The sequence below is a fragment of the Adiantum capillus-veneris genome, chromosome 11 (assembly GCF_014529385.1).
Source record: "Adiantum capillus-veneris isolate H3 chromosome 11, ASM1452938v2, whole genome shotgun sequence".
NCBI classification, from domain to species: Eukaryota; Viridiplantae; Streptophyta; class Polypodiopsida; order Polypodiales; family Pteridaceae; genus Adiantum; species Adiantum capillus-veneris.
The window spans coordinates 119,387,563-119,401,796 of record NC_140941.1 but is presented as its reverse complement, the minus strand read 5'-3'; the positions used below and the strand labels follow the sequence as shown (position 1 = coordinate 119,401,796).

The 14,234-nt window shown below is 43.6% G+C and overlaps 1 protein-coding gene across 4 annotated transcripts in view; it reads left to right on the top strand.

Annotated features, from left to right (window-relative positions):
- The first annotated feature begins 2,975 nt into the window (after positions 1 to 2,975).
- The window catches only part of LOC147447913 (uncharacterized), a 104,208-nt gene continuing 92,949 nt past the window's right edge, over positions 2,976 to 14,234 (top strand). Inside the window, exon 1 of one of the 4 annotated variants that reach the window (XM_086523816.1) lies at positions 2,976 to 3,113. The gene's annotated coding sequence lies outside the window, so the exon portion shown is untranslated. Of the gene's footprint in view, positions 3,223 to 14,234 lie in introns of all 4 variants that reach the window. The other 3 variants (XM_086523817.1, XM_086523813.1, XM_086523814.1) reach the window with 3 other exon arrangements.

Here is a 14,234-nt window from a genome sequence, read left to right as displayed (position 1 = left end):
GTCAGCCATGTTAATAGAAGTTAAGTATTTTCTTAGTGTATTCTTTGGCAATTCAAAACCTTAGTTGCTACTCTTCTTAGCCTTTGAAAATCAGCTTAAGTATCTACACCCACGGATCGAATTGGTTAATTATAGAGAGTAGCGGAGTGGGTCTAATATTGCAAAATTGCGAAGGGCTAGCTCCTTTCGAACTTCTTATGGCTCACTAACGGTAAAGCCGTAGGCAAGTCTAAAAAGACCCCATTAGTCAGACCAAAGCTCCCGAGGTGTGCACCATATCCCACATAGTGGGCTCAACAAAATCGATAATAGATCCCTGTCCCACTTACCCTAATATAATTAACAAAATCAACCATTAATAGGCTACTTAAGGACCTCTATTCTCAAGCAAGAAAAGAGAAACCAAATGCTCTAATACCAATGTAATGGAAATGGCCTATGAACTTTGAGAGTAACGGAATTAGAAAAATTAGAGAAAGCACTTTTGTGAGATTACTTTGAGAGCATAGAGGGAGAAATTAATTGATGGTAGCAACATAAACATAGTACTTAGTTAACTTGGCATGAAAAATACTTTTTCAAGAGAGAGAGTTTAGAGAACGTGACAACAGTTGAGGACCAGATTTATGTAGTGCCAGTCCCCCCTCCAATTAAGCATTTGTATTATAGATTCTCCGATCAAGACAGACTTGGTACAATACAATCTTTGTGTTCCTTGTGACCTAAGTCATGCAATGAAGATGGAAAGCTTCATGCATCATTAGCATAACATAAACTTTGCAAAAAGCATTAACTATCCCAAGCCTCAGTCCCAAGGCCTCAAACACCTTCAAAGGTGGAGAGAGCTAGCGGGGAATGAGGGTACGGAAGAGGAAGAAGAAACAATCCATAGGAGAAAGAAATAGTTCCTCACTTATTATCATTCTTCTTGCTAGCATACATATTAGCATAGTAATGAAGATGACAAGCTTAAGCATTGACACATGGCTTTTGGTTGGATTTGTATTCCATAGCCAAGAATGTTGGTGTAGGCTCTCAACTTCTCTACTAGCTTGGAGAAGGGATGGAGCTCTTGCACTTTGCACTTCACAAAATGAGAGTGTGTGTGAGTGTGTGTGGGAGAGTATACCCCCCAAGCAGTCCCCCTTCTTGCTTTGGTCGACCCCTCCTTGTAGCTCAAGCTTCAAGCTTATTGGACCCCTGCAAGCCTGGCCAATCACTTGTAGAATGCATATCAAGCAACAAGGGTAGCCTTGGGACAAGTGTCCCCCTTTCCCCTTTGAGAGAGAGGACTTGATAAATGCGAAAACAATTAATTAAATCCGCTAAATTATCATTGGACCCCTTGGGAGGCCAATCGATAGGCTTTAGGCACACCATGAGGGCAACATGAAGAGGAGGTTGACATGTGTCCTCGTTGCCTCCTTGCTCTAGGTTTGCCTTGAGTGAGGGTGTGTGTGTTTTCTCTCATGCTCCCAACTTGTAGGGCTCGCCCCCTCCTTGTAGGGATACTTGTTGAATTTTTGACACCTCAAACCCCTCAACCTTGGGCCCAGTTTCCACCACAAGCGTGGCCCTTAAGCCCCTCAAGCTTGGGCCAGGTTCCCACCTCAAGTACAACCCTAGCATCTCAAAGCATGACAAGCACCTCAAGCATCTCGGTCATCAAGCATCTCAAGCATCTCAGTCATCAAGCATGACAAGCACCTCTAGATTGGGCCGGGTTCCCACCTCAAGCACAGCCCTAGCTTACCTAAGGTCAAAGGACTTTTAACACTAACCCCTTTGGAGGTCTTCAATGAAGCTAACCCTAAGGTCTTTAAGCTCCATTGGCTAGCCTTGCTCTTTGAGAGACCATCTCTCATTTGGACCCCTTTACCATTGGCCCTGTGTTGAGATAGATCTGTAAGCACATGTCTATATTCTAGCCCTTGTTCCCTTTTATTCTCCCACATTAAATGATCAATTTAATACGAGAAAATCATTTGGGTTGGTTATATATTATATTTTTTGACATGCAATATCTAGCCATCGGGCCAAGTACATTCGTGACCTTCAAGCTGCTTGCAAGGCTAGTCACTTGTGGGCATTGACCAAAGAAACCATGGTTAGGAATCTTTCATCGGTCACGAACCTCGAGCTCGAGTCTATGGAAGTTTGTGAGCAAAGCCACAAAACAATGTGCACAATACAACAACAAAATAGTGAATACCCAACAACTTGGTATTACATAAGCAAAACGTTGTAAATGCAGTGTAGCTTCCTCTAGCAGCCACTCGATGTAGCTTTCTCAAGCAGCTGCTTGTTACTAGACTGTAATCGCGTAGCCAAAACACCCAAGGTGTTAATGAAAACCAAGCCCAACATACATTAGCGGAAAGAAAGAACTCATCCAACAGAACGAAGGCTTATAGAGAAAACCATAAGCATAGACAAGTAGGTTGTCAAGCAAATCACCCCCTTCAAACCTTATCGCCGCTCCATAGTTAGCAAATATAAAAACACTTAGATGGCTACACCTACCCTTCACAAAACCTCTCAAGCAATGAGGCCTTAATAAAAAACTCACCATGCCTGCAACACCCAGAGACTCTTCTCAAGGCGGCAGATAGCAACATAGCAAGAAAAGGAATAGCAGACCGCACAAAGAAAGTATAGCCTACTTTCACTAGAAGAGACTAAGAATGATGTCTCAGAATGATGCCTCGGACCTATCTACTAACATAATATGGCGGAAGGGGGAGCTCTTTACACGTGTCACAATCTGCGACCTGAAGGCTAAAGTCCAAAACAAAAAAAAGCCCCTTTGCACGAGATAAGAGGGAGAGAGGGGGAGAGAGAGAGCGGCCGGCCGTACTAGTTCTACCTAGACGTGCAGGTACATCTACTTCACCTATCCATTTTAATCATCACATAGCATGGGTTTTTCTAGTTGTCCTCCGAATTGAACACGACTCTTACCTTTGGGCAGGGAGAGAAAGAGACAAAGGCGGCACGTTATTTATGACGGTGCACTAACGGTGGGGGTATGCAGGTATATGTTAAATGTTACTCTCGATTACGCGCAAAGCATCTGCGTAGCTACTGCACGGTGTCGATTCAACTCTTTCAGTGTAAGCAATCTTTCTCCTTCGCCTTGTATTCACTTGCTACAATCTGTTCTCGGTCTGTGGGAGCTGCTGTGTGGCGTTGCTTCAGAACAGATCGATTTAGGGTTTCCTGGTATGCTTAATATGCGGGCTCGTGATTGCTTCCGTTAGCTTAGATTGCATGGATATATTTTTTATACAAAAAACATCATTAGATCAAGTACAAGATGATGGTTTTATCTTTATTGAGGCCTGCAGTAATCAGGACGATGCGTTCGTTCAATGTTCGATTATTTTGGGGGCTTTGTGGCCACCTAGAAGACTGAAACATTTCATTGAGTGTAGAGTGACCTTAAGCCTCACTATTCATGATATCCTGTACTTGTATGGGTGGAAGCTGTAGAGTGATCAGTTGAGTAGGTGAGTGACTAAACACCCACGTTCAAAAGGACATAGCTTTGCTGCACAATAGGAGCTCTCATATCGTAAGATTCGAGTTCCACCGGGCACCTATGGCCTACCGAATTAGAGAAGTATGATGAATTTGAATAATGTGGTTTTGTGATTTCTTAGTTTTGATTTATTTGATAGCACAAGATTGTGACATCGTTTATGCTAGCAAGCATTGTGATCATTGTGAGCTCTAGGAGTTTACCCTTTTGTAAGGAATACTTTAGATCCAATTGTACAAATAATCACTTATAGTGGTCAAACCGTGATATATTTCCGTGTCGATGCTTTTGTCATCTATCCCATTATTCACCAGAAATTGTCATATTCTGGTATTATGTAACCGGCCAGCACCACATGCCACGTGTGAAGATGCTGATATAGGCTCAACACAACTTATAAAACAGAACTGTAAATAGGCTGACACCTGAATTCTGAAAATTGGTACGAAAGAGGCGTTTTTTTTCTTCAGAGAGAGTGCTGGCCCCTGCACAGGTGCACCTAACAGCAGTTCTTTATTAAATTCTTCGACTGGATGACCGCAGGAATAGATGATTCTATTCATCAATCACCTATCATGCCTAGAGACAAGAACTCAACTGGCCATGGATGGGTGTTGCCACAAATTTGCGGGCACTTGCCACTGTCATTATGTAGATTAGAGGTTGTCAGATGCATGTCTCTAATCACATGCTGATCGGCTCAATAAATCACGAATTTGCGTGTGAAACTATCACATTTTCTGCAAGTATTTTTCCAATGGAATGATCAATTATATTATTCAAACCCTGAGATATTTCCTTGCTGATGCTTTGATTATCTATCCCATTATTTGCCAGGAATTGTCATATTCTGGTATTGTGTAACGGGCTTGCACCATGTGCCAAGCGAAGACCTGATATAGACTCAAACAACTGATTAAGCAGAACTGAAAATATAGCTTGACACTTGAATTCTGAAGATCTATACAGAAGAGGCCAGGTTTTCCTTTATACAGTGCTGGCTGGCAGGCTGGTACGGGCAGCGTTTAGCAGTGCTTTTGGGGCCTGTTGTTGTTAGCTGAGACAGATTTTTGGGGGCGCCCTGTTTTTGGCAAGCCTTGCTTTTCAGGCTTTATATAAGAGGAGCTTTCTGGAGATTAGTGTATGGTTACACATTGCAGAGCAAGCTCCTTCGGCAGTTGTACTCTATGATTATCAATACCAAAAGAAGTACCAAAAGGGGCGCCAGACTATGGGGTGAGTGCATCTTGAAGTGGAACTCTACCGCTTCGTGTCGTCTTCTGGCTCTTCTTGCGGTTAAAGTGTTAAAGGTTGTCTCTGGTTTTGTTTGTGTGCTGTTGAAGATTCCCGTCTTGGGTGTCCAAGCCGGTTACTTGCTATCAAAGCACAATCGATTCTTATCTTATGGAGGATCCGTTCCAACTTTTCGGAGCACACATGGGTTCTAGCAGTGAATCCGATAGAGAGGAACATATTCCACCTACTACTGTCTTGCGAGAGAGAGAAGAGAATCCCAACTTCATCGGGATATAGACAAGACCGAGGGAGATTCTATCGACAACAAGCTCTCTTGTGACAGGTTTTAGGGTTAGGGTTTTTGCGTCGAGATCATAGACGCATCTGATCACTGTGTTTATTTGGCCAATCACTCTCTCTCTCTCTCTCTAGAAAGTGGTCCATGACAATCTCTATGTCAGAGTCAAAATCCTCTATGCCATGCACAACTTTTCTCTTCTATTTATGTCCTGTACTTGCAACTCTTATGAAATGTGAAACACTGAACTCTAGGAATGACTCGTGGAGGTTTTGAACTAACTTGATTGAGTTTTGCAGATCCCGGCCGAGGGCCCTAAAACCTAGCAAAAGAAGGAGAAACAAAAGAATTTACCAACTTATTGAAGATGGCCAAGACGCCTAATTACAAATTGGGTTAGGATTTTGTTACATGCGCATTGCACTTGGGCCACATCAACAAGCTTTTGCTAAAGTTTAGCGTCAGTCTTAGCTTAGGACCTAGTCTTGCACTTTGTGAGCTTCTAGCAAAACGTGCATGCCTAGGCTGGTCATAGTAAGCACCTGGCACGTTATGAGCCTCTAGCAGGACGTGCATGCCCAGACCGGTCATAGTTGCATACCCTCTCTTGAACAGTACAACATTTTGGCATATAGGCATTTTACCGCATGTGAACCATCTCTTAGCATTGCATTTTATTATAAGTGACTTTTGGCACTTAATACAAATCGTGGGCTGATCCTTGAGCTTGCTCGACCTAGTTGAGAATTGCCTATAAAGGCAGCCCTTTGGGCACTAGAGAAGGGCAAAGGAAGCAGAGGGACCAGTTCCCACACTACCTCGTAGTACCAGCAACACAAGCGAAGTTCGTAGATCTCACCTTCCCGTAGCAAATCCTCGCCGCACGGTCAGATCTAGCGTAGTTTGCAATTTCAGCCCGGAAAACACAGATTTCAGCATCTGCGTTTTCAGCGTGTCGTCGTTTCATTGTCGTCATCGGCATAGAGTGAGAATTCAGCAGATAAAGATTTGTAGATTTCAGTCCTTAGCATTTTTAGATTTCAGCCCGTCTTGTCGTCGTCCTCATCATCATCGACATCGTCGGCAAGTCCAAAGCATTGTAGAGACTTGTGTAATCATAAGTAGACCGCTCTCGCCATAGAGAGCGGGGCCTTCGGAGGAGGGTTTGACAACATTCTGGTGTCGTATTCTTCTCTCTCTATCCTCAGTCTCATGCACCTTCATTCATAGTGGTTCTCCACTTTGTTTGTGTCCGTTGTACTCTCTCACTAAAGGAACGGAAGGCTCTCCCTTTCGTAAGTAGAAGGAACCCTTGAGCACAGTTCGGAGCACTCATCTTGAGCAAAGTTCAACGTTCACTTCCGCTGCACCTTACATCTCACTGATCTTTGACGGATGTCTTGATGCACTAAAACCATGTATTGTCACAAATGGGAGCGCACGCGAATAATGAACAAGATGAAAATAAATAATCTTTCAACTAAACAGAGTCGAGGGAGAAGTTCGACACAGTATTTGGGACTTGAAGATGGGTTGGTCCGCCCCCCATCCTTTATTAGGGAGAATCTTTTTACAAGCACAAGAACCGGAGAAAACCCCTTCGTTCTAATTCTCAGACTCAATGGTCGTTCCTTCCTGTGAGGGAAATCCGACTTTCTGCGTGTACTTGGCTTCGCGATGAAGTACCTGCAAATACACACAAACATGGGACAACAATTCGTATGGCGAATCCACAAGAGATACATGTCGCTCTTTGCGCGAAAAAAGCGACCTCCGTGCTTCGTAGTCTCGCGATCTCTTGCGTCTTCTGGTGGCCGAGTCTCCTCTTGCTGGCGCTGGCAACTCCTCCTCTGAGAGAGGGTGTGTGATACTTTTATAGCTTCCTGACAACGGCAGGAATAGTTGAGCTGTCACAAAATAGTGCCGTGGCAGCAGACCCTAGGATACACACAATGACACGTGGCAGGTTGGTACGGAATTCCCTGAATTTGCGTCATAAAACGCGTTGACAGGCTGATGTGGCATCCGTACTGATTTTTCGCAAATTACGGAGCTGATGACGTGGCAAAGCGTACGGAATTCTTGGATTTATGCTGGTTGTTTTTATGGCAGCTTTTGGCTCAGTTGCTTTTGAAAGAGAAACTTTTAAGTTTAATGCTTTTGGGTCTCTGCTTTTGGGCATCCCTTGTACCAATAAATAAGTGGGCAGGGTCTCACTTCTCAGAGCATCTGGATACAGAGTTTGAGAGTGAGCACCTACCCACTCTCGTACTTTGATCACAGATTAATACAAAAAGAAATACCGAAAGGGGCGCCAGTCTTTGGGGCCAATATCTCTAGGCACGGAACTACGCCGGGCTGTGTCGACTTAATTGTTAAGTGTGAACTGTTTTGAAGTGAATCTTTGCTGTGTCGCGGTAGAATCTTGACTTGGAATGTCCAAGTTTGTTATAGTGGTATCAGAGCACATAAAGATTCTTCTTCTACGGAGGATCCGATCCTTTTTGCAGTGCGCACAGCTTTTGGAAAAGAATCGGGTGTGCTCCCGTCTTTATCGCTCTGTCTTACAGGGCATACAGCCATAAAGAATCCCATGATTGAAATTCAAAAGGCTCTTGGCTGACTCAGGAGTACGAACGAGATATATGAACCGCTTTTAATCATCTTCGGATGACCAAGGGAGATTCTTTGGACGCTTATTGCGAGAGATTTTGGAACTCTTTTCTACCAACCTCTTCATTTATGAAGGTCTTGTTTAAGGAGCAGATTGAGCGGTTTTGTTGTGGACTTCTTATAGAGATCCGAGACTATTGCTTGGAACAGAAGTCGAATTCTATTCAAGAATTGATGGGTCATGCGAAACGGGGTTTTGCGATACATTCGGGAAATTTGACTTACCCCACTGATGAGATCTTGACTCAGAGAACCCAACAGACCTCTCACAATGAAAGTAGAAAGAGAAAGAGTTCCCAACACAAAGAAAAGAAAGATACACGTTCCCGGTAGACTCTTAGAGAAAGGGCTATCTATCTCAAAGAGGGGAAGTGTTTTGGTTGCGGGGAATTTGGACACATCTCCGCAAAGTGCCCCAAAAAGGCACAGCAAGAACAGATTGGACATACCAGAGAGTTCTAGAGTAGCAGAGGAATGTGGCAAAAAAAAAAAGGCAGATAAAAACAGAACCGGTACCACATTGCGTGGGGCCCAAACCGAATTCAGACAAACGAAAGTACAAAACATTGCCGCTCTTAGGGCAAAGTGAAAGATCAGGAAGTTCTCATTTTCTTTGATGGAGGAGCCAAGGCCAACTTCTTTTGGCGGCTCGATTTGAAATTACGCCTGACAGGTTGAGGCCACAGGCGGAGGTAGTTCTAGCGGCACCCAGACGGGATGTTGCCATTAGACCGATCATTGGCAAACTTCGTCAAGGGTGTTTAGGGCACGAGGACTTCTACGTAATTCCCTTGGGAGGTTGTGACGTCCTCCTCGCAATCCCTTGGTACCACAAGAACAACGCCGTTGTTGACTATCGGGCTGAGAAAGCGACTTTGACAAATGAAGGGCAAAGAGATTGTACTTGATGAAATTTAGTTTCTTTACTCGATTTTCTAGAGAGAACTGAATGATGATTGAAGGTCGAATATGTTTTAGAGGTCGAAAAAGAACGCCAAGATTTTCTCCTCACATGCTGATTGTTTCTTTGAGGGCCTGCCAGGCGAGTTGCCACCATCTCGTCCGGAGGATCATACCATTGATCTGATACCTGGAAGCACTCCACCGAACCGGCCACCTTACCGTGTGAGCCGAGCCTAGAGTGAAGAGATTATGAACCAAGTGAAAGACCTCTTGGAAAGGGTCTTGTCTAGCCGAGTACTTCACCTTACTGCTCTTCGGTGTTGTTGGTTTTAAAGAAAAGACGGATCTTGGAGAATGTGCATTGATTATAGAGCTCTCAATAAAATCACCATCAAGAACAGATTTCCGATTCGGAGGAGCGATGATATTCTTGACCGACCACAGGGATCCTCTTGTTTCAGCAGGATTGATTTGAAAAGCAGTTATCATCAGATCAGAATCGCGCGAGGAGATGTCTACAAGACAGCTTTTCGGACGAGCTTCGGTTTATATGAAATTTTGATGATACCTTTTGGCCTTACCAATGCTCCAGCGACCTTCGTACAAATGATGGAGAGGATTTTCAGAGAGTACAGATCTTTTGTTGGCACTTTCTTTGATGACATTATAGTCTTCTCCAAGGATGAGGCAGAACACAGACATCATCTGCTACAGGTCTTTCAGGCATTGCGAGATCACAAGTTGGTGATTAATGCAAAGAAGAGTGATTTTTTTTAATCAAAGATGCACTTTTTGGGACACATCGTCTCAGCAGCAGGAGTGCAGATGGATCCAACCAAGATTGAGACTATACATGAGTGGCCCGATTTGAAGAACGTCCATGAGGTTAGAAGCTTCATGGGCTTATGTTCTTACTACTGACGGTTCATTAGAAAGTTTACAGAGGTCGCTTCCCCTTTGCATATTTCGACACAGAAAGGAGTCCCTTTCTCGTGGGGACTCACAAAGGTGACTGCCTTTTAGACTTCGAAAGAGAAATTGACTACAGGACCAGTTTTGACTTTGCCAGATTTGCAAAAGTCATTTGAAGTATATTGTGATGCTTGTGGTCGTAGTCTAGGTGCGGTCTTAATGCAAAAAGGCCATGTCATTGCCTATGAGAGCCGATTTTTTTCAAGGCATGAATTGACAGCATAGATATATGAGAGAGCTTTTGGTGGTTATCCATGCTCTTACTCAGTGGCGACATTACCTACTTAGAGCCGATTTTATGGTCTTCACTGATCATCAAAAGAAGCTTCGAGTACATGGTCGATGAGTACGCCACAGATCCAGATTTTTCAGATGTATTCAATCGAATACAGAATGGGTAGTAGCGGGATATTCCATTCGGGATGGCTACTTGATGAAGAAAACGATGTTGTGCGTTACACAACCGTTGAGGGAAATAGTTCTAACTGAATTCACTGTCCACCATTTATGGGTCACTGCGGCATTGATACCACCTTGAAAGGTGTGAAGTGATACTTCTTTTGGCCGAGACTCAAGAAGGATGTGGACGATTTTGTACGCAGTTGCTTGGTATGCCAGAAGGTCAAGTTTGACAGGCATAAAGCACAGGGATTGTTACAGCCTTTACCCATTCCCACCCGCCCCTCGGAAAGTATTGCTATGGATTTCATTTTTGATCTCTCAAAAACATAGAGTGGGCACGATGGTATCTGGACTGTTATTGAAAGATTTAGCAAGCAAGCTCATTTCATCCCAATGCAGAAAACAGTCAAGCTGTATCATTTAGCGAGACTGTTCATTGCCCAGATATTCAAATTACATGTCATGCCTGAGACAATTGTCTTTGACAGAGATCCCTGATTCACGAGTTTGTTTTGGAAGGCTATTTGGAAGAACATTGGCACACGGTTGCAGCTCTCGTCATCTTTCCACCCGCAGACAGGTGGGCAATCTGAGATTGCAAATTTAGTCATACTTGATTTATTGAAGTCTTCTTCTTTGGATCAGAAGACTACATGGGGAAAGGTTTTGCCCTTGGTGGAATTTGCCTACAATAACACGATCCACTCTTCGACGGGGAAGGCACCATTTGAAATTATTGAAGGTGCTACGAAGGTTCCACCCTTCCTAAGCACGAAAGATAAGATTTTTGAAGCCGACCATTACACGAGGGACTTGGACATTGCTTTTGCCAAGGTTCGGGAGGCTTTAACGAAATCTCAGGAAAGACAAAAGAAGGCAGCAGATCGACATCGTTGCGATTTGAAATTAAAGGAAGACGATTGGGCGCTCTTACGTTTTGAGAAGGCACGCTTGAGAAAGAAAAAGAGAAAGGGGCGGCTCTTTCCAAATCTTGGCATGAGATACTATCGACCTTTCCAGATAAAAGAAAAGATAAATGATGTCTCCTTTAGACTGAAGCTGCCCAATACTTGGATAATTCACAATGCTTTTCATGTAGTCTCTTGAAGCCTTTTAAAGGCGATGTGCACGATGATGGGGAGCCAGATGAGCAACCCGAAGTGAAGGAAAGCGAGGAGATACTTGTTCCTGAACAGATATTCGCACATAAAGATAGAAAGATTAAAGGTAAAGTGATTAGGTGGTTCTTGGTTAAAATGAAGAACTATCCTGCATTGGATGCGAAGTGGATGGAGGAGGAGGACCTAGCAGATACTCCTCAGATTGTGGAACTTTACCTTTAAGCATTTGGTTTAGCATAGTCTACTTTGATAGAACCCCGATTTCAGCATGGGCGAATCTAGTGCAGCGGGTTTGCACAAGAGGAGAGTCACTGATGTCCCTTTGGGTTTCAGGGATACTGCTGGGCTGACAATATTCTACGGTATTGACTTTATGAACTGGAATTTTCGAAAATGATACTGATTGATTTGTACTTGACTTGTTTGAGTGCAGGAACTGATAGACGAAATGACTGCAGAATTTCGGTCTCATAAATCTCTATAGACATTATTGCAATATGGATTACTTAATCGGGCATCTGTGAGGTCCCGACTGGATCTAGATGTTAGTGCTAAATACGTTGCCGATTAATCATGGTCTGAGATTTTGAATGATTTTGAATGTGATTTGTCATGTGATGTGATTGTCGATTGGTACATGTGCTAGATGTGTTGTTCCTAGTGCGTCGATACTAATAGTCAGTGTGTACCAAGACAATTTATGGCCTTTGTCTGCTTTGCAGGCATAATCGAGGGCTATTACAATGCTTTCAAGAGAGGGGTATGTCACAAAATCGTGACGTGGTAGCAGACCCCGAGACACCTGCAATAACACGTGGTAGGCTGTAACATACTGATGACGTGTCAAAGTCCTATAGAATGGAGCCAACTTGCAGATGTTGGCCGAGGGGCCTAAACCCTAAGAACAAGTAACAGAAGAAGAAGTTCTACCAACTTATGGAGACTCCGTTCGATGGGCCCCAAGTGACATAAAGAAAATAAAGCAGGATCCACACACACAGAGGAAAAACCGATGACGTGGTAGATTTCCAAAAATTGCGTTGGCATGATGACGTGGCAGGTTGTACGGATTCCGCGTTTTGCGTTGGCTTGATGACGTGGCAGTTGTACGGATTTTCGTAAATTACGCTGACAGCTTTTTGGCTTTGCTTTTTGGACTAGAAGCTTTTGAGTTTGAAGGCTTTTCACTGTAACTGCTTTTCAGGCCAAGGACCTTTAAATATGAGGTTAGGGCTCATTCTTTGGCATGATTCCTGGCGAAGGTGCAGAGTCTAGAGTATCGGCTTGTACTCGGTTGATGCATAATAAAGAAATACCGAAAGGGGCGCCAAGGTTTGGGGCCAATACTCTCTGGGGTGGAATTCCGCCACTTTGTGTCGCGTGTCGTCTCTCTCTCAATTCAATTGTTAATGAAGTGCTAAAAGTCTGTTCAGTCTGTTCTTTTCTATTGGCACGTGGTGCCCGTCTTGTGACAGTGGTACAAGAGCATCAGGCGTGTGCAATGTGCATTTCTGAAAGCATACCGGTCCTACAAAAGGGCAGACAGAGCTATTGGATTTTTATTTGAGGTATGTTCGCCTTCCAACCCGGACTTATTAGCCACTCCCACCCTTACTTCATCGCGCATTGGGCGCGCTCCCGTCTTCACCGCTCATGTCTTACAGGGCATAAGCCATTAACATCACTTGCAAGAGAAGGATCCAAGATTTGTTTCGAGCTACTGTTTTTCTCAGAGACAGTACCATGCAGATGTTGATAGCTACCAAGCAGCATACTCCAAGTACTTGGCAAGCTCTCAAGAAAATTTTGCCCGAAGTTATATGGTTTCTAACATCTTCCTTCGGTGTGCAACTTCTGGCAGAGTGGGGTATCGTGAAATGCTTGCCATGGAAACCTTAGTAGATTATAACTTGAAATTTCTAGACATCTCTCAACAGGTGTCTCTTGTTGATAACCTCGGAGGTTCAGTGCGATTACCATCGCCGCCAAAGAAACACTGTTTGTCCAAGAGTTGATGGACCATGCTGTGCTCGGCTACGACCCTATGGAATGAACCTAACCTTAATTTTTTGATGTAGGTTTCAGGATGGAAAGTTAGTTGACTTTTTCGAGCTCTACTGATGTTGAGATTGCTTTTTAAGTTTGAGTTTTGTTTGATCTTGTCTGGTGATCCTGATTGGAATTCGTTTGAAATGGATGCTATCTGTTTTAAACCTGTCTTGGTGCCGATTTGAATTGTTTGACTCTGGTTTTAAAACTGGTTTCAATGATTGGTGATTTTACTCCCTAATGGAGTAGTGAGAAATGATGTTTGAGAGTGCTATTCATACTCATGGCTAGGACCCTTGTGGTTATTTTCTGGGGGAGTATTGAATGATGGCAAAGTGTTGTTTTTACTCACGGCCCGGACCCTTGTGGTTATTTTACGGGAGGAGTATTGTTGTTGTGACTCTCGGCCCGGACATGGATGGTTATGCGGGAGGAGTATTAAGAAGTGTGAGCAGTGGTTACTCTCAGCACCTCCAAACGATGCAGGTTGTTGTCTAGGGGGCGTTTGGTTGTAAAAGGCCTCTATATCTCCCGGCGTGGACCTTTTTAGATTATGCCGGAGGAGTGATGAGAGAGTCGTTGAATATCTCTCGGCACGGACCTTGTTAGGTTATGCGGGAGGAGTGTTCATCGGCGACCTTATGTTTCTATGTCTTGTAACATGCATATGTGAACATTTGTGTTGCATTGTGATGTGCCAACTACTGAATATTCCTAATTGGATGAGATTGCTTGGGTATGTAATTTTAGTGCATCAAGACACCCGTGCAAGATGAATACGGTCTGGGTGTGATGGCTAAGTTTATTACACTGGAATATCAAGAGTTCCAATCTGAACAAAAGGAGAAGCTAACTCCTTGATCAAAAGAGCAGAAAGGAGAAGCTAAGTCCTTGATCAAAACAGCCGAAAAGAGAAGCTAACTTCTTAGATCAAAAGGGCAGAAAGGAGAAGCTAACTCCTTAATAAAAAGAGCAAACTGATTGTCCCTCGGAATTTTTTTTTGATCTAACTTGATTTGTTTTGCAGATATGCTATAAT